Genomic DNA, 12,166 nt, shown 5'->3' on the forward strand with positions numbered 1-12,166 from the left:
TAAAATATTGCATGTTACAATAAATAAGGAGCATCTTTTGTGTGATGAATTTCTTTGAATACAACATGCATGTGACATGATAAATCATTAGGTATGTCAAATGGAGTAGTTTTCTAATTCAACCATGGATGTTATATTGAAAAACATGATTTGCGATGTTATAGCACAATATTTTGCTTAAGCGTATGCGTATGAAATATGTATAGTGATGTAAAGACTTTATTGTATTTTTGTTCAAGTAAATTCACACGATCAACAATTGTGATAAGGTTAATGAATTTAAAGACAATTAATGGGTGAATGGATAAAAGACACATGTATTTTGGTTGTTGATGGACATGTTGCAGAAGGAAATACACTATCCAATTGAAATTATTAGGAAAAAATGTTTTACATAATCGGTAAAAAGTATAAAAGGCACATGCATAGTGTAATATTTATATTTTATAAAGAAAAAAGTTTGAAGAGTTAAAAAGATGTCTCAAGTGTCGATCTTCACGTTACAGGGTAAATGATAATGACTAAGACAATAATAAGGAGGTGACAAAGGACATTTTGTCTATGAAAGTTGTTTGATATCTTTCAATGATTTAAGTTTGGTGTTTGCTTGTGAATCTAGGTGTTGCTAAAAATCTTTCATGGTATGCAAATAGGAGGAAATGTGATAAGGGTAGCCATACAAATTGACTCACCCCATTTTGACACACTTCACATTTGATATGCTAAAAATGGATTAGGATCGTTGGCTTACATGAAACTTTTGTAGGCTAATATGTTTGACTCGTCTTGCATAGATGTGGCCTTGTGGGGTGACCCACACACATTTTAAAAAAATTGGAAAAAACAACCTTCATTAGCAATCTTTTAATCCTTTTAAGTATCTCATAAAAAAATTTAGACGTCATATGTGTGAATATTAAATGTTTGGATATCGTAGATTTGTAAAAAGGTTTCACCCATATGATAGATTGAAAAAAAAACTTATAATACACAAAAATGATGACATTTGCCTTACTTCATTAATTGGTTTTGAAATTTGTGAAAATGTCAAACACAATAGTGTTGTTTTTTAAACAACAAAGAAGAAGACAATTGTGATTGATATATGAAAGAAAAGTTTAATATTCTTCTATCTTATCTTTTGTATTGGTTCATGTTAGATGTAAGTACTATACAAATGCAATGTATGCGAAAAAAAAATGGTGTTTATTTGAGATATTTCTCAACATAGAAAACAATATGACATATAGTTTGAATGCTCTCATTTATATTTGATTGGAATTAATATACGGGAGGAATTTACACTAAGTAAAGTTGGTAAGCATGCACACTTGATTCCGACATGTTACACTTTGTCTAAAAAGGAGAAAACAAATTTCATTCAAGGTCTAAAAAATGTGAAAGTATCACAAGGATACTCTTCAAATGTTAAAAGTTTGTTATCTATGCACAATCTAAGTCTAATGATTGTCTCATCTTGATGTCATAATTATTTTACATGGTTTTTCATGTGAAATTTTACCTACAAATATGAAACATATTATAAATTTATTATGCTTGTTTTTATATGCACTGGAGTTATTGATCTCCAAAAGTTAAATAAACTTGAAAAAAGATTGTTGTTATTTTGTGTCAACTAAATATTTTTTTCTCTCTCTATCTTGTTTTGTCATCATGATTTCATTTCTTGTTATTTTGGAAGAAAAATAAGATTATATGAATTAGTTTATCCAATATGAATGTATTGTGTTTAAATATATATATATATATATGAAGATTTTAGAAAATCATATGAAGAATCAATATCATATTAAAATTTCTATTGTTGAAAAATACATTATAAAAAAAGATATTGAATTTTATTTAAATTACATATAAAAAACAAAACATAAAACTTCCTATAAAATGTTTATAATTTTGAGGATGACTCATGAGATATACCTATGATAATCAAATATTGAAAAAAAATTATGTGTATATTAGATAATAAAATATTAAGAAAAAAAATAATTAAAACAATTTGAATGTTGATGTAACGTAAGAAAGCTTTAATAACATGTTTAAATAAAAATAATAAAAGCTCACTTAACACTTGAAGTAACTCAAATATATTTTATGAATATAGATATATTAACATATTGTATAAATATTTATAATAACATTTGTAAAGTAGGTATAGTATAAGCAAAAAAATAAGATGACTGAAATGGTAAAAACAAAAAAAATACAAAATGTATGATAAAGTTTAGTTTAAGAAGTGAATGAGAAATTGACGAAGTGGGTTTTTCCACTTCCCTCCCTCTCTTACAGTCTATTCGAGTTCCAATCTTGATCTTTTTCAGATCTCTCTATGCACTCATCACAATCCCAATCTCGATCTATCATCTTCTTCTTCACGAATTCACCAATCTCATTTCGTTTCATCATATTGAATTGTGAATTGGAGCTCAATCCAATCTGATGATGGCTTTCCCAAACAACCACCACCCAAACACCAACACCAACACCCACCCTTCTCCTCCTCCCTTCGACATGCACTCCTTCTTCAACCCTCCGCCCCCTTCGTCAAACCCTAACCCTAACCCTAGCCCTTCATCCTCATACCCTCTACCCTTCCCAGCTGTCGCGCCCTTTCACTTCCCGGCCTTCGATCTCCCTCTCCTACCCACTCAGCCCATCCCTCCGCTCCCTCTCGGGTATTCAGTTGTATTGTGATGAGTAGGAGAAGAAGGTTGGTTTGATGGAGGTTCAGGTGCATTGTGATGAGTAAGAGAAGAAGGTTGATCGAGTGAATGTTGGACAGGAGTGGGTAAAATACCTTGTAATGGAGGTGAGGATTGTGTCTGTGACTGGCAGAATGGGAAAACACTTTCATGGAAGATGACATCCCGACTTGTATAAAAAGTGTCTACATCTATATCAAATAATTTATATGCTTTTTGACTGTGAGGATAACCAATGAAGATGCATTATCAGGCGCGCATATCAAATTTTTGCTTAGGTGAAACAACAATAGTTTGCGTAACAGAGGCAACCAAAAGTGAAGGTGATTTGATTATATAGTAGCTCAAAAGGTGATTTATTTTTTAGTAAAGGTGATGACAAGCGATTAATGATATATGTGGCGGTTAAAACGCATTTTCCCCAAAATTCTAATGGTAAATTGGATTGAAATAGGAGAGCTCGTGCTGTGTTTAGACGCAAGTGCGTTGACATTCAATACTTTTTTGAGAAAAAAATCATACATTGAAATAAATTCCAGTCCGTTGTCAACGCGGATGGTTTTAATAGATGCCTGAAATTGATACGTGCAAATGTAATGAATGACTCTAAGAGATGTTGGGTTTCAGATTTGTGATTCATAAGAAATTGAGAAATAGTCAAGTACATCTAGTATAGTCATCGACTATAGTGAGAAAAAAAACGTTTTCCAATATGAGTTGGGGTTTTATGAGGACCCCAAATGTCACAATGCAATAGATTAAATGGAGAATGAGATTGTATTGTGCTTAAAGGAAAGGGTAACCTTGTCGTTTAGCTTTGGGACAAATACTACAATTATTATGAATGGTAATGAGATTTTTAATGATAGGGATAGGTAGTAAGGAAGATACAAGTTGTAGACACGCGAGAGAAGGATGTTCGAGGCGCTTGTGCCATAAATCAGGATCGGGGTCGATATTTGAGATGCGTGGGCTTGTTTTGGAAGAGGGGTGGAAGAGGGGACATGTAGTATAAGTCTGCGTGTTGTTTACCCGAGCCAATCATCCTCCCCGTAGCCAAGTCCTGTAAAACGCAACCGTAAAAACGACACAACAATTTAGTGAACTGATTATGTTACTAATGGACATGAGATTTAAATTAAAAGAAGGAACACAAAGAACATCTTTGAGAGTGATTTTGTCATTGAATTTAATAATTTAATTGTGTCGGTAGATGAGATGGGCGCAGTTGAGTACGTGGGCAAATTAACATTTGAAATAAATGATGATGGAGTGCGTGTGAAAAATTGTGAATCAGATGCAATGTGATCGGTTGCTCCGCTATCCAAAATCCATGGTTTCGTAAAAGCATAATTAGGAGAGGAGTTATGGGCAAGCAGACCTGCAGAGCTAACAAATGTGTCACTTTTACCGTTATTGTTGAGCGAGTAAATAGACTTTGCCAATTGCTGAATTTGTTCGGCACTGAAGCCTTGTACGAGGTTTCTATTGGACTCGTTACTGATGAGTTCTTTTTCAGACATGATTTTTATTTAGGGGATAAAAAAAATGGAAAGGTTGTCAGGACACCAAGATTGGTGCTCTGATACCATTTAAGAAAATGATAAAAAATAATAAGAAGAAGAGATGTTTTTATTCTCTTATGTATATAATTACATCACTTGATGTATAGAAAGGAAAGGAGTTTCTCTCTACAAATTACAATTTAATTAGGTAGGATACTAATCATGAGATTCTATCATTATTAAATTAATTACATATAATTGGATACAATATTACATACAATAATTACATATAATTTGATAATTATTATTTTCTTAATATTTTTCTTTCAGGTTATTCTTGCAACTTTTGGGTCTTTCATTATGTGAAAGAAACATACTTGTCAAAAATAGGCTAAAAAAAAACAGATAACCACCAGCAAAATATGGTAGAGTCTTCCCGAAGGGCAGAAGAACATTGATAAAAATTTGAATGGCCAATTGGCTGGAGGCGTGAAGTAAAAGCGCGGGTTTGGAATCACCGTCCTTGCTATATGGTGATAAATGTCAAATACCCAGTTTCTGCTTTCATTGTGAAACTAAGACAAACCAGAAAAGATAAGAAATATCGCTTAAGATTCATGTATTTATTTAAGTCGTGGACACTATGATTACCGTATTTACCCAGTAATTAATCAAAGACAATTTATTTTTTATATTTCTATCTTATGAATTTTGTACATTATAATACCGATTATAATGAAGATATGAGGGATAAAAATATAAAGAGTTACTTAGATTTAGTTAAAAAAAATGATGTGTTTTATAGAAATATAATTTTAAAAAAATAGTCTTATTATATATATAATTAGGATATAAATCTTAAATTACAAATAGATTTTTTAAGATTGAATAAAAAAGTTTTTAGTGAATTAACTTTGAATTTTTCATTAAAGTAGTTTTTTATTGGACTTAAAAGGTGTGGTCCCTGTGATTGGAAATTGAATTTTAAAACTTCAAATCAAATAGCAAATAGCAAGTCACCCTAAAAAATATAAGCTTCACCAAAAGGCCTAAAGAAAAAAAAATAAAATCCAGCACATAACCTTATATGACTTAACACGATTTTACTTCAAATTTTACAATAAAACTACAAGGAATACAACTAAAAGAAATGCAAGCATTACAAGATATAAACTTAGATACCACACATTATTTTGGCTTATTTGATTACAATAAATATAAGGATTACATCATATCATCCTATCAACTTATAAAACACATTGTCAAACTGGTGGTTGTTCTTTCCAAAATGATTTTTTAAATGGAACACATATTATTAAGGAAATAATAATTATTATATGTAATTATTGATTATTGTATGCAATATTGTACCCAATTATATACAATTAATGTAATAATGATAGAATCTCATGATTAGTATCCCTATCTAATTAGATTGTAATTTGAAGAGAGATGATGATGACCATGTTTACTGTATATATAGTTATTTCTTTATGTTTTTTTTACGTAGTTTGTTATCATGGTTCAATTATGAGTTTTGAAATCACCACACAAAGAGATTGAATATCAAGTAACGCTAGTTCAAAAGAAGTAACTTTTTATATCATTAGCAAACTAAATGACTCATGATAATACTTTATACCATTTATGATTTTGTGTAAATGTATGCATATATGTGTAAATAGAGTAAATAATAAATTTGGTAGAAACATTGTCACTTCAATATTTGAAAGTCACTTTAGTCCAATCTCAAAAAGTCACATGGCTTATTTATAATAATAACAAACTTTTGATGACTAAAGTGATGATGAAGTTAAATTTATCAATAAAATCTTGAGATAAAAACTTATTTTAAACTTTTTTTATTTTCAAAAATTAATATTACAAGGCTTTACACTTTCAAAGATTAAACCATGGTTTTATCTTATGCATATGTGCAAGCTTCTTGTAATGCAAACTATTGATTTTTGTTTCTAAAATTGATTTTTATTTAAAGATTTTTTTATGAACTACCTAATATTACAGATAAATATAAAAGAAAATTCAAGTATTTAAATAAAATTTAACTAAATCTAACTCTTATTTATATTGTAAAAGATAAACTAATCATGGTTGTTTTATGTGCATGATATTAACATAAGACAAAGAGAGGTCTATATATTAAAGAAAATTAGAATAGTTGACTTATGTTAACGTTGATTATTATAAAAGTAAATATATTATTTTTGGTTACGAATTAATGGTGACTTTCATCATGTACCATAATCAATGAATCCTTTTTTCTATTACACAAATCATAAAGCAAATTAAAAAAATATTTTAAAGTTTACAAAGCATATGCATTAAAAAAAAAATTGATCTTAGAGTAAATAAACTACAATAATCTTATTATATTTCTTCTTTAAAGAAAATATACCTATAAGTTTATAAAAGAAGGATAAGTGAAGAAGGGAACCAATAATACAAGGTTCCGCACTGCAACTGGAGAGAATATTAATGGTGAAGGAGGAGAACTATTCATCACACGTCATAAGTGCAAACTAGTGGACTTTCAAATATTTTTAATTCTTTTTATTAGTGTCTAAGGTCTACATAAACACAAAATAACACATTTTACATCATATAATCTAATAACATAAACTTCATAATATTTTTAAAATTGTGTAGGTAATTATTATTATTATTATTCATCTTAACAATTTTTTTTAAAAGAGTATATGTATATACGGTTTTGGAAGGCGAGTATCCCTAAAATGATATGATCGTTATAGTCTCCATATATCCCATAAAGACTCATTAAGACAACATGAGTAACGTAATTATGACACATAATTTTATCTAAAATTCAAAGGTTAATTTGGTAACCTAACTTAGAGATCAAAGTACCATTACGATTTTATAAATAGGTTTACTAACTAAGACAAAAGTACACATTAAATCATATTTATTAGACTCACCTGCCTCACACCGAGCATTGACTTAGACATCAAAGAACCTTTTGTAGGTACACCACCCACACTGATTTAAGATCAAAGATCACACGACATCATCAATCAAGATCAACAACAACTTAGACAATAACTTAAGGGAAGATCGAAACTTTTCTAACCTTTTGTAAGTACAGTATCAAATCCATATCTCACGAATAATATATTACATTATAAATTTATAATATTAGAATTTTATTGAATTAATATATAATGTAAATTTATAAATGTTATTACAAATTTTAATATATATATATATAAATAAAACATTAATTTAAAGTTTAATAATCTTTTTGTAACAATAAATTCTTTTTATTAATTAAGAGAAAATAATTAATGTTCATGTGTCTATTTAAATTGATATACAATTTATTAAAAGTAGTTTTTTTATAAATAAAATTATTTATTAAATTATCTATACCTATATATAAAGGGGATTCTCCTCTTAACTGCTCTTAATTTTTTTTCCTATTTTATCCTTATATTAATATTTAATTTTATTATTGTATTATGGTCATTGTGTCATTTCTTATTCCCACTTTAAATGCTCTAAATTGTTTTCCTACTTTATCCTTGCTTAATATTTTGTTTTATCAATTTATTTTGGTTATTTGGACATTTTGGATTCTCCACTTTAACTGCTCTAAATTGTTTTCCTATTTTATCCTTACTTAATATTTTGTTTTATTAATTTATTTTGGTTATTTGGACATTTTATAATTTTAGAAGTTAATAAAACAGTTTTTAGAAGTTCCAAGCTGTGATGCTCAGCGTGAGCAAACGCCTTCATTGTTTACCCTTCCAACATCTAAATGCAAGCGCACAGAGTCTTCCTTGACTGCCACTATGCCTCCCGCCTCCTCAAAATTCATCACCGCCACTGTTCCTCTTCACATTTCATCACCGCCACTTCACCATATATTCCGTCTCCTCAATGCTTCAAAAACTCTAATTTTTAGATTCTGAAATGTGTATTGCTAATTTTCTTTATTAAAATAATATTACATTTGATTTATTGTGATAAAAAAATATAATTATTTAATTATTTTTAACATATTTAATTATATATATATACCTATATATAAAGGGATTCTCCTATTTAACAGCTCTTAATTCTTTCCCTATTTTATCCTTATATAAATATTTGATTATATTATGGACATTGTTGTCATTTCTTATTTTCTCTAAAATATGTAATATATGTGGAGGAACGATTTTAAATTGAAATAGAGGTTGGAGACGATTTTGAATTGAAAAGTGGTTACTTTTCAAACAGTTGCATAGAAAGAAGAATGTCTCTTCAAAATTGACAGTGGAAATACGGGAGAAGATAAACAGTTTTGAATTGCAAAAGTGGTTAATGTGTGTGACATTCCTAGGAAATAAAATTTGTAAAGAATAAAACACTTAGAATGATGATCAATTACTTGCATTGGTTAAGCCAATTCACACAAAGTATAATAATTTTACATAATAATGATAATGTCATTTTTTATTTATAATATACTATAAATTTATATTGTTAAGATAAATGTGCAAATAATAATATTATTTATTCAAATTTTAATATTAAACATAAATATATATAAATGAAAAAAATAAGAAATGCGGATACACAGGCGCGTGATCGCCACGCGCCTGTGTTCCCGTAGTAAGAATAATGACAATGGAGTATATTATATTTTTAAAGGATAAGTTATATATATGTAATCGTTATTATTTCTAAAAGAAAAAGTTATTTAATTACTTTTTTTTAAAAGATGAATAGTTGCATTCTTTTCTTTTGATAAAACATTATTATTATAATAATTATTGAAATAAAAGTATATTATTAAATTATAAATATACTTTTATTAAGCATTATCATAAAAACAAATATTTTTTAAAATTTTGTTGTATGTAATTTTTTATTGTGTAGCTTATTTTTAATTCAGAAGAATTATTTTAATTTAAAAAAAAATAGTTATTTAAAGTGTAAAATTATAAGAAATTGGATTCTTTATTTTCTTTAATTCAATTTTTTATAAATTTTTAAAAATTCAAAATTTCAATTTAAAATAAATATTTGTTAAATTTGTTATATTTTAATATTATAAAAGATAAAATTGGAAAACAAAATGTGTAAAAAAAATCCTTTTTATATTGTTATAGAATATTATCATCATTATTACTAATAATAATAATAGTATAATTAAAATTACTACTAACAGTAATAATATTAGTACTATTAATATTACTAATTATTATTATTAACACAAATATTATTATTAAAAATATTATTTTTAATATTATTACTAAAAATATATATTAATATTATTAATAATAATAATATTAGTAGTAGTACTATTAATATCAAAGTAATAATAATATTATTATTATTATTAAAACTAACAATAAAATTCATATTAAAAAATAATATTCATAATAATAATAATAATATTAATAATATTAATAATAAAAATAATATTAATAACAGTCTACGTAGTTCCACTTTCTACACTTACTTTATTGAAATATTTTCAGTATATTGAGTTGGTTCTGAATAAAAGTATTCAAAGGGAAGTTCTTTATAATATAGCTTCAATTGTGGATATGAATTTGTGTATGTTTTTTCTGATGTTAAATTATACATATACAAGAAGTTCTTTATAATACCTAATCATGTGTTTGATGTTGTGTATACACATGTGGCAATCAAACACAAAAAAGCACATTAAAGCAACATAGAATAATTTCAAAGATGTGTTCCCCTAAAAGTATGATGTTGAACAAAACATTACTCTAGTATGTCGTTTAAGTCAGGTTGAAAAAGTCATAATGCTTGAGAAAATATTTCTTTAATCTCATTAACTATCATATGTTTTGAGAAACATTTTCATAAATGTTCTAGAAAAGGAAAACATAACACAATAATAAATATAAAAATTATTTTTAAAAAATGATAAATGATATAAAATCTAAAAAAATAGATGTTAAAATTATTATTGTAAGAATTTCTTGTTATTGATCTACTTTGTTAAATAATATGTCGAGGCGGACAGATGTTAATTTTTTTCAAATTTTTTGTTTATGTACATTAATTACTATTATAATAAATATTTTTTATTTTAATAGGAAGATTTTGAAAGTAGATTCTTTCAAGCATTATTTGAGTCACAATCTGCGTCTACCTCAATATCTACTCCATTAGATCATCTTAAGGAGGAAAAATTAAGAAACAATTGTTGGTTACAAGTTGTAGGTGGAAGGTACAAGGAACGAGTGTATAGGGTTGGGCGTGTCGATCGTTAGGACGACTGTGTTGATCTACCTACAAGAAACACAACCATCTTTTAGTAAGAAAGTTGGTTCATAAGAAATTGTTGAACTTAGACAATGACTATCAACAAGTGAGGAGCATATTCGACACATGAATTCTCGGTTTCAATCTTTTCACAATCTTATGATTCAATATCTACCACCTGGAGTAGTAACAGATGTACAACATATTTTTCAACAACCAAATACCCTGCAACTAATGACTCAACATAATCAGATGCGAGATAATGATGATAAGCAACAAAATTCACCTAGTTAAGATTATAATAATTATTATAGTTTTCTTAAAAACTTTGTAATGACTTGAATTTACTTTTATTAGATATTTTTTGTTTGTTTTAATGAAATACATTTAGATATTTTGAATATTTGGAAATAGTATTGTATTCTATCATACTTTTCAATTTATGGGCAGGTCTGAATGTTGATGAATATTTGTCTTTGAATAAATTCTATTGAAAACATGAATGATTTTTGGTATATGCAGGCGTGGAAATGATTTCCATTGCTTTCAAATATATTTAAAAAAAAACGAATTACAGTTACATACGGATATATCCGTATGTAAACTTGCACACACTTACATACGGATAAATCCGTATTTAATTACATAAGAATCTCAAATTCGTATATAAAAGTTACCTACAACCGTTTTAAATACGGATTTTTGTTGGTATGTAACTATGTTTTACATACAAATTTAGTGTCTTACATATAAATTTTAGTTATATGTAATTCCAAATTTTTTTTTAATGTTTAAATTGGAGGAGAGACACTATAAAATTGAAAAGAGAAATTTAAATTATTATCTTAATATTATATGTTGAGAACTTTGATTAGTCAAAATTCTCTTATAACTTAATGGAGCTAATACAACAATTCATAGACATTATACATAGCTGTTAGAGCATTTTAATGATGTGTTATATTTTTTTGTCTGATAATTTTTTTTATCAGTGTTGAACGCAAGCACCAATACACAATAACTTCTTGGTAAAATTGGATTTATGAAAGTGAAGTTAATGAAATTCAAGTATATGTGCATTAATTTGGAATAACTTTTGAAAGGCTGTTTTGCAGGAGAGAAGCATAAAATGGAAGTGGGTGATAAAGTTGCAGTGGATGCAATCATGCTACATATATAATATAATTCAAATTATTATAGCAAAAAGCTAATAATGCTCATCACTTAAATCTGTTACTTACCCATTGAAGTAAAGTAATCTTAATTCTTTATTTATTCACCATGAGATTGGGTCCACTTCTGAATTCACAACAAAGTGAATTAATATATGACTTATAAATAATAGAGTAATTAAGAGAATATCTATAAGAAATGAAAAAAAAAAATTGAGTGTTTTAAAATTTTATATGCATCTTATTTTTCATGTTTTAAAATTTTGTAAATTTTAGCATTTGGCTATTTTATTTACATATTTTATCATTTATATCTTTAGGTTAAATTATTTCCTAACTTTATAATTTATTGACAATATTTAATTATAACTTTGAATGATATATTTCCAACTAATTCTTTAAACTTATATAAAGGATTCTACCACATGAAAGTATAATAATTAAAAGTTATTAGTTTAGGGTTTGGTGTGACATTAGTGGTTTCAATGTTTTTCAA

This window comes from Phaseolus vulgaris, chromosome 6, assembly GCF_000499845.2.
Source record: "Phaseolus vulgaris cultivar G19833 chromosome 6, P. vulgaris v2.0, whole genome shotgun sequence".
NCBI lineage: Eukaryota > Viridiplantae > Streptophyta > Magnoliopsida > Fabales > Fabaceae > Phaseolus > Phaseolus vulgaris.